General features: G+C 41.1%; 1 pseudogene; it reads left to right on the plus strand.

The window, feature by feature from the left end:
• The first annotated feature begins 14,973 nt into the window (after positions 1 to 14,973).
• LOC102869036 overlaps positions 14,974 to 15,913 on the plus strand; it is a 3,767-nt pseudogene continuing 2,827 nt past the window's right edge.

The raw sequence follows: 15,913 nt of genomic DNA on the forward strand, positions 1-15,913 counted from the left end.
ATCATGCTGGGTATAGAGGGAGAGCGCAGGAGGGGAAGACCCTCTATGAGGTGGATTGATTCAGTGACTGGGGTAATTGGGATGGGTGTGTCAGAGGCAATACGATTGGCACAGGATAGAGCAGGGTTTAGGGCTGTTGTACATAGATAGGGTCGCTCTGAGTCACAAACGACGGCACATAACAACAACAACATCTTAGGAGAAGTTAAGCAAGCAAGCTTTGTCACACATGTTTGGGCATCTTATCAAGAGGTATCAGTCCCTGGAGAAGGACATGACGCCTGGAAATGTGCAGGTTCAGCAAGGAAAGGAGGCTGTCAATGACAGGGATTAATGGCTAATGCAACAATGGTTTAAGAACAACAGACACTCCAAAAGGAAGGCTGCACAGTGGAGTGGACCTGGGGGGAGGGATTGTATAACAATTAAAGAAGTTGTCTTTTACTATTCAAAGAGAAGAGTGAACTGGGGTTGGGGGTGGGCAAGGAGAAAAGTGCAACAGTGAATGAATGAATGGAAATCCAAAGTCTCCGTAAACTTTTTTAAAATTAATAATAAAAAAGAAAGAAAAACCAACAGACACTGTCAAGATGATGCAAGAGGGAGCAAAGGTTCATTCTGTTGCACAGAAAGTTGCTAGGAATGAAAACAAAGTTACTATCGGCCTAGTGCTAAGAAGCTGCACTGCAATCCCAAAGGCATGTGGTTCAAATCCACCAGCTTTTTTGTGAGAGAAACCTCTGAAAACCTGCCAGAGGTTCAGCTACGGGTTGGGTCCAACTCAATGGTGCTCAACACAACACTAGGATGCACTATTATAACTTGTAAAATCTTTCCAAGACAAGACATCCCCTTCTGTCTATGACAAATCAACATATACAGTAGACTGCTCCTTCCAATAAAAGAAACTAGAGCATCTAGAACAGTAGTTTTTATTCCTTTATTTTTAAATTTACTTTATTTGGATGAAAGTTTACAAATCATATTGATTTTTCATACAATCATTTTACATTTTGTTTCATAGTATTCATTATAATTTATTAATGTAATTAATTACAATATCTAATCAAATCCTTGTCTCTGGGGATAAAGGAGAAGAAGGTCCTTGACCACGTGGGTTTATCCAGTGACTGCAGCAATAGGCTTGAGTGTGTCAGAGATTGTGAGGATGGCCGAGGATAGGATAGGGTTAAGATCCATTGTCCATAGGGTCACCGTGGGTCATACTTGATTCAATGGCACTTAACAACAATGAAATCAAACCCTAAGGGAGATAGGGAATTGTGCTGCCAACCCAAATGGAGATAGTTTGAACTAGGCAGTTACCCCCACTGTCCTATTTACATATAGGTCAGCTAGAAAATCCTCTTGCAGGTCAGTTATAAGTAAGTTTGAGTTTTGAATAAAACCTTTATTGTATATTACCTTTCTCTTTACCCAACTTATCTACATATTCATTTTTTCTCCCTTCTTTATCCTTTCTCATCCACATAAATTTTTAAAACAGAATTAAAAAAACAAGCCAGGCTTGGAAGCAGAGTAACTAGACAGTTTGTGATTCTATCGGTGGTCACTAGGGGGCAGGCTGAGAAATGAAGACGCTAGCAGAGGGCAGCACTCCCAGGCCAAAGTGCTAAGAAGTGCCATCAACCTTCTGAAAGAGTTTGGAAGGGAAATTGGAGCACATAGCCCACCAGATGGAGTGGCTCTATAGCTGTAGTCGGTCAGCTAATATCTCCAAAGGTCTATGTCACAGGAGTAAGACAAATGGCAAAAGCCAAAACTTATAAAGATTGAAATCCATTCTTGAAATAGGTCAATATGATTTGAGTAAGATGACCTACTCTTGTTGTTTGCTGTTGACTGAGAATTGGCCCATAGCTGACTCTCCAGTGGGTTTTCAGAGGCGGGAAATCACACAGAGAGGAGATTGAAATTGTCAGCAGCTTCATCTTGCTTGGATCCACAACTAACATCCTTGGTACTAGCAATCAGGAAACAAGGAGACCCATCACACTGGGAAAATCTGCAGTGAGGGATCTCTCCAAATTATTGAGGAGTAATGATGTCAGTTTGAGGACTATGGTGCTTTTGATTCTGGACATAGTCTTTCCAATTACTTGATATGCATCTGAAAGTTGGATAATTAGTAAGGATGACAGAAAAAGAATGGATGCCTTTGAGCTGTGGCGCTGCAGAAGAGCAATAATCATTTCATGGATGGCCAAGAGAACAAACAGATATGTCTTGGAGAAGGTATAGCTGGGATACTCTTTGGAGGCAAGGATGATGAGGTTTCACCTCACATACTTTGGACATCTTGCTAGAAGGGGCTATTTCTTGGAGAGCGACATGATGCTGGGAAGGGTGGAGGGTCGTCAAAGGAGAGTAAGAACTTCAACCAGGTGGATTGATACAGTGACTGCTGTAATAGGCTTTTGTGTATCAGGAAGTGTGAGGATGGCACAGGATAGAACAGAGTTCATGTCTTTTGTTCACAGGGTTGCTATGAGTTAAACTTGACTCAATGGCACCTAACAACAACAACAACAACAACAACAACAAATCATATGGGAGGAGATTGCATATCCTCCTGTGGAGCAGGTGGTGGCCTCAAACCTTGTACCTTCAGGATTATAGCACAACTTCTTGCCACTAGGCCATCAGAGTGCCCTAACTCCTATACTAGCTGCCTACAAAAAATGTAAAGAATTTTCTCTCCCAAGAAAGATCATTCATAGTCACATTCATAGTCATGACAAGTTTTCCAAACACAAGGTTTAGTACTCAATTTTTCAAAAAAAATTACTGAAATTTTTTATTCATATGTCTGTTCCAACTGAGTGTGGAAACTACAGAACAGTGTCATTGATTTCACATGCAAGCAAGATTCTACTGAAGATCATCCAAAAATGATTAGAACAGCACATCAGCAGAGAACTGCTGGAAGTCCAGGCTGGGTTTAGAAGGGGTCATGGTACTAGGGATATTGTTGCTGATGTTAGATGGATCTTGGCTGAAAGCAGAGAATACCAGAAGAATGTCTATCTGTGTTTCATTGATTATGCAAAGGCATTTGACTGTGTGGATCATAACAAACTGTGGCTGACTCTGAGAAGAATGGGAATCCCAGAACATTTAATTGTGCTAATACGAAACCTATACTTGGACCAAGAGGCAGTAGTCAGAACAGAGCAGGGTAACACTGCATGGTTCAAAATTGGGAAGGGTGTACGCCAGGGATGCATCCTGTCTCCATATCTTTTCAACATGTCTGCAGAGCAGATTATCCGAGAGGCTGGGATCTATGAGGAGAATTGTGGCATCAGGATTGGTGGAAGATCTATTAACAATCTGCGTTATGCAGATGACACAACCCTGCTTGCTGAAACTGAGGAGGACCTCATGCACTTGCTGCGAAGGGTCAAGGACTGCAGCCTTCAGTATGGACTAAGGCTCAATGTCAAGAAGACAAAGATTCTCGCCACTGGACCAATTGGCAGCGTCAGGATGGATGACGAAGAGATTGAGAGTGTTCACAGCTTCAGTTTGCTCGGCTCCACAGTCAACACTCTTGGCACCAGCAGCCAGGAAATCAAAAAGCTTATCGCAATGGGAAAGTCTGCTGTTAGGGATCTCTCTAAGGTACTCAGGAGCAACAGTGTCTCTCTGGAGACTAAGCTGCACCGGATACAGGCCATGGTATTTGCAATCGCTTGTTATGCATCAGAGAGTTGGACAATGACTAGGGAGGACAGAAGGAGAGTGGATGCTTTTGAGCTGTGGTGCTGGAGAAGGGTACTGAATGTACCATGGACTGCCAGGAAAACAAACAGATTCATCTTGGAGAGGATTAAAAGATTCTGGGACTTCGTCTGACATACTTTGGACATGTTGCCAGGAGGGACGGGTCCTTGGAGAGGGACATCATGCTTGGGAGGGTAGAGGGACAGCGCAGGAGGGGAAGACCCTCTATGAGATGGATTGATTCGGTGACTGGGGTAATCGGGATGGGTGTGTCAGAGGCGGTGCGGTTGGCGCAAGATAGAGCAGGGTTTAGGGCTGTTGTGCATAGGGTCGCTATGAGTCAGAAACGACTCGATGGCACATAACAACAACAACAACAACAATTGAATTAGTGAATAGTAATCAAATGGAATTTTCAACCAAAAACTACAGTAACTGGAATTAATACATAATAGATTGGCTAGAAACTTTGATGTAGTGAAAGAGAGATTAAGGTAACAATCACATTTGGTGTCCTGCCTTTATCTCCCAGGTCCATCCCAGAGGCCCCCTGTAGTTTCAGTGAATAGTTGTCCACCTGACTGTGGATTTCTACTTTAAACACTGACCCCTGTCTCTCTAAGGGCTCTCTTGTTTATAGGATTTAACTTGTTTGGGGGACACCTTAAGTAAGTGCTGACCTTAGCTTCTTTGTACTTTCTTGGCAGTAACAATGCTGAGGTTGAAAGATTCTGCATCCCTATACATATATGTATACATCTGTACATCCCTATACCACAGCTGAGTGAAAATTTGAGAGTCATATATTAGGAAAAAGTTTAGTGTCCACATATATAAATAAATTTGCAACTCAACAATGATGAAACCAGCCCAAATAAAATAAAGACTTGAATAAATATATTACAAAAAAAAAGATGACACATCCAAAGATGCTATAATTTGAAAGACTGCTAATTCTAAGTATTTAGGTTTTAGTAGAGTGTAAAATAGAACAGCTACTTTTGAAACTCGTAGTTTCTTATAAAGTAAAACATATACTTATCCTACAACAGAGCAATTCTTCTTGTAGGTATGTTGTTGTATGCCATCAAGTCATTTGCAACTCTTAACAATCCTATGTACAATAGCTCTGAACTCTGTTCTTTCTTGAGCAAACCTCATTGTCTCTGACACATTTAACTCCATTACCTCAGTCAATCCATCTCATTCAGGCTCTTCCTCTCTTGAGCCGTCCACCCTCCCTCCCCAGCATGATGTTCCTTTCTAAGAACTGGTCCCTTCTTGTAATATGCCCAAAGTATGTCAGATGGAGCTTCAGAATCTTTGCCTCCAAGGAGCAGCAGCCTGGTTTTACCCCCTCTAGGATGAACTTGTTTGTTCTCCTAGCAGTCTGTGGTATATTCAATACTCTTACAGAGAAAAAAAGTGAGTTTATATGTATGCAATAAGTCTTGTACAAGAATACTTGGAACAGGTTCATTTGTAACAACTCCAGACTAGAAGCAGTCTAAATATTTATCAACAGATTAAAAGGTAAATAAAATGTTGGTATATTTATATAGTGGAGTGCTACATAGCAGTAAAAAGGAATGCACAGGTGATATATCCAGTAAAAGAGCTATTCTTGTGTAAGGTGATCAAGAAGAGGAACAAGCTATGGCAACAGAAGTCAGACTAGTGGTTGTGTGGGATGCGGACCCATCATGTCAGGAAGGGGACATGCGGGACTTTTCTGAGGAGAAGGTGATGTTTTTTACCTTGATTTGACGATACTTATCTAAGTATCCATGTTTATAAAAACTGATCTAGATTTACACTTAAATTTGTTAAGTTTCAGAAATAAATTATACCTCAATAAAGTACTATTTGGATAAAGATTTGGAGAAAGTGTCGACAGATATTTGTGTACTTTCTGAAGCGAGGACCAGACATGCTAATTGGCACTAAGTCTAATTATACTATGGAACTTTTTTGTTCTCTTTCACTGGGTCTATCATTATTATTATTCATTTTACCTGATTAGATCTAATTCCAGAATCATAGCTCGAATTAAACGGAAAGAGAAAAGGAACAAACTGTACATATGATGTACTAAGTAAAACACAGAGGTAAAGTTAATTAAAGAAAAATCTTGTCACAGCATTAACTAAGTCATCATAGCTAAAAATAAAAGGAAAGAAATCCCAGAGGGAAGGAAGGAAATCTTTAGAGAGAATGGTAAACTGAGAGCATTAATTAGTTGTATTTGACCCCAGGGAAGCTACTTTATCTCTCTGGGAATGATTTTCTTTTATAGGCCCTGATAGAAATGGTCTAAATGAGTTCAAAGCAACAGGATATTAAAATGCAACATAATAATTAATATCCCTGAGATCTAAAAAGAACTAATTTATGGTCTTTGTATTTTGTTTGGTAAAGGCAACAACTCAACTCACTGACATCAACTCAATCAACTCATAGCTGACCCTCTTGTGGGTTTTCAGGGGCTACAAAACATTCTTTAGAAGCAAGGACAGTAAGATTTTGTCTCACATAGTTTGGGTATATTATCAGGAGAAGCGATTTGCTTCCCTTGAGAATAGTTTAGAAAATTGGAGGGTCCATGAAAGAGAGGAAGACCTTCAACAAGATGGATTGGTCTTCACGGCAACAATGGGTTTAAGGGAAAGTGAGATTGTGAGGAAGGCGTGCGGGATCAGGTAAGGTTTAATTTTATTGTACATGAAGTCTTTGAGCCGACTCAATGGTACTTAGCAACGGCATAGGGGTTGTTGACCGTCTGCAAATGCATCCCTAGCTATTAATCTCTCTGTTGAATGTTCTCTCTCTTCCCCTTATGTTATGGTAGATCGTTCCATCTCTGCTCATTGTAAGCTAGAAAGAATAGCTGAGTACTGTTTGTATCTTATACATCATGTACCACACCATACATGGTAGCTGTTTATTTATCACCTGTTGAGGTAGTCTTTACTCTGAGCTAAGGAAACCCTGATGGTCTAGTGTTGCATATTGGACTGATCATCCAAAGGCTGGTGGTTGAGGTGTAACAATCACTTGAAGATAGAGACTCACAGCTTTGGAATCAAGACTAAAGAGTCACTGAATAGCAATGAGGCTGGTCTTTTTTAGTGGTTGTTACACTGGGTCAGACCCTGCATTAGAAAATATGCAAACTTTGTCCTTGATTCTACAAACTTGGAGAGGACTCTGACACCAAAATGGGCAATGATGTGACCATGGGTTAAGCACAGATGTGCTGGAGAACAGCGAATGCAATGGCAGATCTAGAGACAGCTAGGGTGCCATTTCCTCACTATGTGCTAAGACATGACCCAATTTAGGACCAAGCTTTAGTGTTTTCTCTCATTGCACAGAGAGTCCTGATGGTTTAGCAGTAGGAATTGTGTTGCCAACCCAAAGGTATGCAGTTCAATTCCACCAGTTGCTCCACAGGGATGAGCAATCTCCTCCTGTGCGATTTATTGCCTCTGAAAACCCGCTGCAGGGTCGAATGTACACAACAACAACTCACTACACTATGTTCTCCCAAGCATGGATACACATGCATCTGGGCGCAGGCAGCTCAAGAGAGCATCACTTCTAATGAGTTCCATTGTGAGGAGTGTCCATTATCTCTCCCACAAGAGCCGGAGCCTTGCCATCAAGTTCATACTTTTCTTTTAAAAAAAAAAATTTAAGGGAGCTCTGGTGGCCTAGGGGCAGGAAACTGTACTGCAATCTCAGAGGCATGTGGTTCGAATCCACCAGATACTCTGCTGAAGGAGGGGCAATCTACTCCTGGACCAGTCAGATCTGATTTGATGGTACATGCAAAAAAAGAATAAAACAAAAATTAAAAAAAATTATTATTATTTTGTGTCATACAGGAGGAGATTGTCCCTCCTTCTCCAGCAGAGCATCTGGTGGATTCAAACCACGCACCTCTGGGATTGCAGTACAGCTTCCTGCCACTAGGCCACCAGAACTCGCCTAAGTTGATACTTTTCAACTACCTTTCCTTCCTCATTGTTCCCAACTTTTGTGTTCGTCACCAATAATTATTAATGCATCTTTATTGCTGCAAAAACTGGTAGACACCTTCATTCTCCTTTAATTGTTGGACCATATATTTGATTAATGGTCATATGAATAGCTCTTCCTACTATGCTTATGGATATAGTATCCCATCCATAGGCTGGATCCTGAAATTGCCTTTATAAGTCTGAAAGCTTGAAGCTGTTATCCAAATGGAGCCAGGAACACAGTACAGTTTAAAATCAGGAAGGCAGTGCATCAAGGTTTTATTCTTCCTCAATAAATAATCAATCTGTATGCTGAACAAATAATTCATGAAGCTGGACTCTACAAAAAAGAGTGTGGCATCAGGATTTGAGGAAGACTCATCCACAACCAGCATTATGCAGATGCTACACTTTGCTTACAGAAAGTGAGGAGGGCATGAAGCACTTGCTGCAGGAAATCAAGGTCTACAGCTTTCAGTGTGGACTTCGTCTCAACATCAAGAAAACAAAGTTCCTTGCCACAAAATTAACCGTCAACAAACATTATGAGAGATGGAGAAAGAACTGAAGCTGCTAATGACTTCATTTTGCTTAGGTCAATAATCATCACCCTTGGTACTAGCAGTCAGGAAATTAGGAGGTGTATTGACGGAGGTGCTAGACCTCTCCAAAAGCTGAAGAGCAATGATGTCAGTTTGAAGACTAAGGTATGCCTGGTTCAGGCCATGATCTCATGCTTCTCATGGTCAATCTGCTATGTATCAGAGAGCTGAACAATAAATAAGGATGACAAAAGAACTGAATTGATGCCTTTGAGTTGTGGTGCTGGAGAAGAATACAGAATAGCTCATGGACTGCCAAAAGAACAAACAAGGATGTCTAGGAAAAGGTGTAGCCAGAGAGTCCTTGGAGGCAAAGAGGGCAAAGCTTCATGTCTCATACTTTGGACATGTAGCTAGATGAGGCTACTGATGAGGCCTTGAAAAGATGGAGGGTCAGCAGAGGAGGGGACGATCCCTAGGAGATGTCTCAACACAGTGACTTTAGCAATGGGCTTGAGTGTGTCAGAGATGATGAGGAGAACACAAGGTTCAGGGTGGCTGCTCATAGGGTTGCTATGAGTCATATTTGTCTAAACAGCACTTAACAAAATCAAGAGTAAGAGTGAAGCTGTCCCATGTTAAGCTTCCCATCCTTGTTCTAATTCTTATTATTTGTATAATTGTGCAGAAGTTAATGAACTTTTCCAAGGAGGAATATTGTCTTGTATAAAATGGAGTTGATAATGGTGTCTCATTCACAGGGCTTTTTGTGAAGATTACATGTGACAATGGGTGGCCTAGTGGGTAAGGAGTTGTGCTGTCAACACAAAGGCAGGTAGTTCAAATCTTCTCAAGTTACTTACAACCTTTGTAAACCAGCTAAGATTCTCTTCCAACTCAGTAGCACATAACAATAATAACCTTAGTGTTAAATCTCATATAGTATCCGGTACATGGAAAACATCCAGTAAGTGTTAAATGCTGTTGTTATCATAAGTCGTATATAAACATCCTCATGACGTGTGTGTGTGTGTGTGTGTGTGTGTGTGTGTGTGTGTGTATCATCTGTAAATGACAATTATGCTGGTAATCCTGGGAAAGTATTGGAGAACACAAGAAACCACAGGAAACTCAAGAAGGGGAAATACTGTGCTTTCTAGAGGAGAAAAACTAATAAAAATACAGCCTAATAATCTGCAACTTTGTTAAGCACCAAAATGAGCCTACGGTGAATTATATTATTAAAATGAAAGACAATGTGTGAGTATTGAGGAAATGATGTGACTTGTGCTTTCTCTAAGGTATCTCAGTGGTTCTAGTAAATCTAGTTGCTGCATGAGTTTGAACTCATTTTTCCACCTATTAATCAAAATTCATCTATTGGGTCCTTAATGAAAATCTTGAATAATGGTAGCTGGGTACTATTTATATCTTCTGGCCGTGTGGTAATGAAAGTAACCAGTATGGAGGCAGCTGCACCTGTGGTCCATTTCCTCCTCTGATTGTGAGCCCAGGACTTTTCGACTTTTCAGTTTTACTTTCCCCAATAGTTGGAATTTGTCCTCATGGTCGCAAAGTGACTGCTGCTCCTCCAGGAATTGTGTACTTGTGCTAGACAAGAAAGGACAAAGGAACTGTGAGGTTGTGCATTGTTGTTCTGCTTACAGAAAACAAAACTTGAAGCACTTATTGATGAAGGTCATAGATAATAGTCTTCCATATAGATATTATACAAAAAAACCAAAAATCGTCACAGCTAGTCAAACAACAAAATGCTAAATGGAGAAAAGACTGAAGTAGTCAAGGATTTCATTTTACATGGATCCACAATTAACACTCATGGAAGCAACAGTTAAGAAATCAAACAACAGGGAGCTCTGGTGACCTAGTGGCAAGAAGCTGCACTGCAATCCCAGAGGTACATGGTTCAAATCCACCAGATGCTCTGCTGGAGAAGGAGGGACAATCTCCTCCTGTACCAGTCAGATCTGATTTGATGGTACACACAAAAAAGAATAAAAAATAAAGTTTAAAAAAAATAAATCAAACAACATATTGCCTTGAGCAAATCTCTAAAGAACTAAAAAGCAGGGTTGTCACTAAGCTGTGCCTGACCAAAGCATGGTATTTTCCACTGTTTCATATGCATGAGAAAGATGATGGACTATGAGTGAGTTGTGTGTTGTCAAAAGCCTTTAACAATTAGAGAGTCCGGGAAGGTGAGTAAATTGTCTAAAGGGTAGAATGGCAAAATAAATTATGAAGGCAGCTAAATTGAGTAGCTAAATTTTGGTGTTTGCCACAGAAATAGATGTTTGTGTTGCTTTTATTCAGAAATGATCCCATACGGAATATACTTTCTTCAGCTTGCTATTTTTTTGTTCGAATATAAATTAGAACTTTCAACTGTAGCAGGTATGACATTTCCCTGCTTGCTCTGGCTGTTGAATAATAACTTGATTCATTATTCTAAAGTGCATTTCTGATTTCCATTTTACAATCTTCAAAACTGGTATGCATCTTCAAGTTGCTGTTGGCTCTGCAATAGTGACGTAGTTGTCACTGCCTGCTGGATACGCATCAAAACTTGCAGAGTAGGTGTTAGCAGGCTGAATGTTGATGATGCTGAGTAAACATGGTTCAGAAGGGTCAGATTCTGAATGCAAACACTTAGCGATGTTTTTAATCAATTTATTTCATGTACATTTTTCTTTAAAATGTGTATGAAATCAGAATGAATTAAAGAGCTATGCCTTAAGTCTCAATGAGATTGTAAAGTAAGTATAAAATAAAAATTATAAATGTTACTGAAGCTTTGTGGCATCATTTAATTGGGAGCATTTTGCTTTCTTAACGATATAAGTGGGTAAGGAATTACACTGCCAACCCAAATCCAGGTGGTTTGAATCCATCAGATGCTCTGTGGGAGAAAGATGGCCAGGCTTCTTCTATATTATTTACAACTCTGAAAACCCACTGAAGTTATAAGCTAGTTTCAATCTGATGGCATATAACAACAACAACAACAAATAACAAAAAAATAACAATGTTGGTAATTGATGTTATGTTGGAATCAGTAGAAAATAATCTTTTCAATTTTATTTTTCTAACTATGTAAAGGCATTTGACTGTGTAGATCACAACAAACTGTGGCTGCCTCTGAGAAGAGTGGGAATCCCAGAACACTTGATTGTGCTTATGTGAAACCTATACTTGGACCTGGAGGCAGTCGCCAGAACAGAGTAAACACGGCATGGTTCAAAATTCAGAAGGATGTGCACCAGGGATGTATTCTATCTCCATATCTTTTCAATCTATATGCAGAACAGATTATCCTGGAGCCTAGGCTCTATGAGGAGAAATGTGGCATCAGGATTGAAAGTAGACTCATCAACAATCTGTATTATGCAGATGACAGAACCCTGCTTGCTGAAACTGAGGAGGACCTGAAGCACTTGATGCAGAGGGTCAAGGGCTTCAGCCTTCAATGTGGAGTGCAGTCAACATCAAGAAAACAAAGATTCTCACCACTGGGCAGATTGGCAGCATCATGATAGATGGTGAAGAGATTGAGATTGTTAACAGCTTCAGTTTGCTTGGCTCTACAATCAACATTCTTGGTAACAGCAGCCAGATAATTAAAAAAAAACAAATTGCATTGGGAATGTCTGCTGTCATAGATCTCTCCAAAGTACTGAAGACTGGCATCTGGAGACGAAGTGCTCCTGATAAAGGCCATGGTCTTTGTAATTACTTGCTATACATCAGAAAGCTGGAGAATGATGGGGATGATAGAAGGTGAACTGATTCCTTTTAACTGTGGTGCTAGAGAAGAGTATTGAATACACCATGGACTGCTAGGACAACAAACAAGTTCGTCTAGTAGAGGGTGAGACCAGGCTGCTCCTTGGAGGCAAGGATTCTGAAGCTTCATCTGATATATTTTGGACATGGCGCAAGGCGGAATCATTCTTTGGAGAGGGACTTCATACTTGGGAGGGTGGAGGGACAGTGCAGGACAGGAAGAGCCTTGATGAGATGGCTTGATTCAGTGACTGGGGTAATGGGGGTAGGTGTGTCAGAGATGATGAGATTGGCACAGGACAGAGCAGGGTTTAGGGTTGTTGTACATAGGGTTGCTATGAGTCACAGGTAACAATGGCACATAACAACAACAACAAATAAAAATTCATTTCACTATATCTCTAGTAATAACTGTTAAACTTTTACTTATATTGTAAAAATAATGCTTTTATAAACCTTTGTTCATGCATTTTTTTCACATATATATAGGTTACCAAGGTAGCTACAGATACTAGGATGTGCAGACTTTAAAATTCTAATAGCTAGTATCTTTTATGGTATTTTCAAATTGCTTTGTTTTCATGTGAAAGTTGGTAATGAATGAGGAAGACTAGAGAAGAATTGATGCCTTTACATTGTGATGTTGGCAGAGAGTACTGAATATACCATGAGCCGCCTCTCTAAAGTATGAAAGAGCAAAGATGTCTATTTAAAACCTAAGGTGTACCTGACGCAAGCCGTGGCTTTTCCAAATGCATTGTATGCATCTCCAATGTAGACAACAAATAGGAATAACCAAAGAAGACCAATGCCTTTGAATTGTGGTATTAGAGAAATGCTCTGAATATTTCAAAGGACTGGAAAAGAACAAACAAAAATGTCTTCAAAGAAGTGCATTCAAGGAGCTCCTTAAAGCAAGGATGAGGAAGTGTCATCTCACATCCTTTGGGCATCTTGTCAGGAAGGTCTAGTCCTTGGACAAAGGACTCTCATGCTGAGAAAGGCAGCAGGTCAGCGGAAGACAGGATGATCCTCAAGAAGACAGACTGACACAGTGACTGCAACAGTGGGGTTAGCATGGTGGAGACGCCGAGCAAGGAGAGAACAAGGCTCCAATCTGTTGTTCTTTGACTGCTCTAAGTCATTGGTACCTAACAGCATGGCAAAAAGAACAAAGAGAGTGCAACTAGGGTGTCCCCTGTTGCTCTGGTGGCCTAATGGCAAAAAGCTGTACTGCAATCCCAGAGGTAAGCAGTTCAAATCTACCAGCTGCTCCACGGATGGGCAATCTCCTCCCTTGTGATTAATTGCCTCTGAAAAGTCAATGGGGTGTCAGCTATGGGTCGGTTCCAACTCAATGGTACACAACAATGGTGTTCCTTAGAGGCAAGGATGCTGAAACTTCATGTCACTTACTTTGAGCATGTTGTCAGAGCTACTAGTCCTGGAAAACAGAGAGGAAGACTCAGAACAAGATGGACTGACATAATGACTGCAGCATGGCAGGGATTGTGAGGAGGGCACCAGACAGGGCAAAGTTTTAATGTATTGTTCATAGGGTCACTATGAATTGAAGTCACTAATGACAAGAAAATTGTTCTCCAAAAAGGTATTAACAATTTATACTTTCACCAAAAATCCTATTTTGCCCTTACTTTTGAATTTTGGTGAAAATCATATCTGAAAAATAGTATCTTAATGTATATATTTTTATCTTACTAAAATTATGGCTAATAGAATGGAGAAGATCAATTCTTGCACAGGAAAAATTGAAAGACGTCAACAAGAGCCGAAATAGGGTCTTGAGTGTATCCCACCTGAATTTAGAGATAATCTCAAGAATAGATTTGATGAATCGGGCACAAAGGAGACCAGATGATCTATGAGATGACATCAAGGACACCAAAGAAAGCAAGCAAAAAGTCACTATAAAAAGACAAGAAAGAGATAAAAGACTAAAATGGATGACAGAAGAAACTCTCCTCCAGAATATAAAGATGCAAAAGTGAATGGGGAAAATGAGAATGAAGAGAGACAAAGAGAGTTCAAAGAACAGCTCAAAAATACATAGATTTAGCAATCCCAGAGGCGCACAGTTCAAATCCACCAGATGCTCTGCCGGGAAAAGAGGGACGATCTCCTCCCGTACCAGTCAGATCCGATTTGATGGTACACACACACACACACACACACACACACACACACACACAAGAATAATAAAATAATAATAATAAAAACTAAAATAAAAACAACCATAGATTTAGTAATGAAATGTGCAAAAAGACTTGGAGTTAGAAAAGCAAAGCATACTTATTATTCCTCAAGCTCAAAGAACTGAAGGACAAAAATCAAACTTCAATTGCAATAGTGGGAGATTCTGTGGGAAAATATTGAATAACAAAGGTAGCACCAAAAGATGATAGAAGAAACACACAAGGTCACCTTACAAAAAGAATTGGTTGATGCACATGCCTATGACAAAGGTAGCATATGATCAAGAATCAATGGTAATAAAGATAGATGTACAAGCTGCACTGGTGAAAAACAAGGCTTCATTAATTGACCACGTACCAATTGAGCCCTGGATGTACTCACTCATCTACACCAAGAAATATGGAAGAATAGTTACCAGGCTAATCAACTGGAAGTGGTCCACATTTTTGCCCATTATGAAGGAAAGGTACTCAAGAGAATGTGGAAATTAATAAACACTATTATTAGTATTTCATCAATTCACTAACAAAATGGATGTCAGAAGAGACCTAAAAATAGCAGTAGGGCATCAAGAATCTCAAACAAAGCAAAGAGATGTTGAAGCGATAGTGCTGGAGAGGATCCGCGGCGCCTGCTCCACCGCAATGGCAGCCACGACCCTGCCGGGCGAGACACCTCGCTTCAGCAGTCTCAGCACCGGCCCAGCTGCACTAGTGCAGGGTCTGTTGCGGCCGCCCAAGGTCCCAGTGCTGCCCGTCTTGTGCCACAGCCTGGCCGTCGAAGCCAAGAAGACCTACGTGCACGACAAGCCCCTGTGAACATGGGCACCACAGGCCATGTGGACCACGGCAAGACCACGCTGACTGTGGCCATCACCAAGATTCTAGCAGAGGGTAGTGGAGCCAAGTTTAAGAAGAACGAGGAGATTGACATGTCCCAGAAGAGCGGGCACGCGGGATCACGATCAATGCGGCTCACGTGGAGTACAGCACGGCTGCCCCTCACTATGCCCACACCGACCGCCCCGGGCACGCGGACTATGTAAAGAACATGATCACAGGCACAGCTCCCCTTGATAGCTACGTCTTGGTGGTGGCCACCAAAGATGGCCCCATGCCCCAAACCTGAGAGCACTTACTACTGGCCAAACAGATCGGGGTTGAGCACAGTGTTGTGTATGTGAACAAAGCAGATGATGCCCAAGACTCTGAAATGGTAGAGCTTGTTGAATTGGAAATCTGGGAGCTGCTCACTGAGTTTGGCTCCAAAGGGGAGGAGACTCCTGTTATCGTAGGCTTTGCTCTCTGTGCTCTTGAGCAACGCGACCCTGAGCTAGGCCTGAAGTTAGTGTAGAAGCTGCTGGATGCTGTGGATACTCACATCCCAGTGCCCACTCGGAACTTGGAAAAGCCTTTCCTTCTACCTGTAGAGTCCATTTATTCAATCCCTGGCTGGGGAATGGTAGCGACAGGTACGCTGCTGGAGCGTGGCGTCTTGAAGAAGAGAGAAGAGTGTGAGTTCCTGGGACACAGCAAGAACATTCGCACAGTGGTGCCAGGCACTGAGATGTTCCATAAGAGCCTG

This window comes from Elephantulus edwardii, unplaced genomic scaffold, assembly GCF_000299155.1.
Source record: "Elephantulus edwardii isolate Elephantulus edwardi_28Jun2011 unplaced genomic scaffold, EleEdw1.0 scaffold00052, whole genome shotgun sequence".
Taxonomy (NCBI): domain Eukaryota; kingdom Metazoa; phylum Chordata; class Mammalia; order Macroscelidea; family Macroscelididae; genus Elephantulus; species Elephantulus edwardii.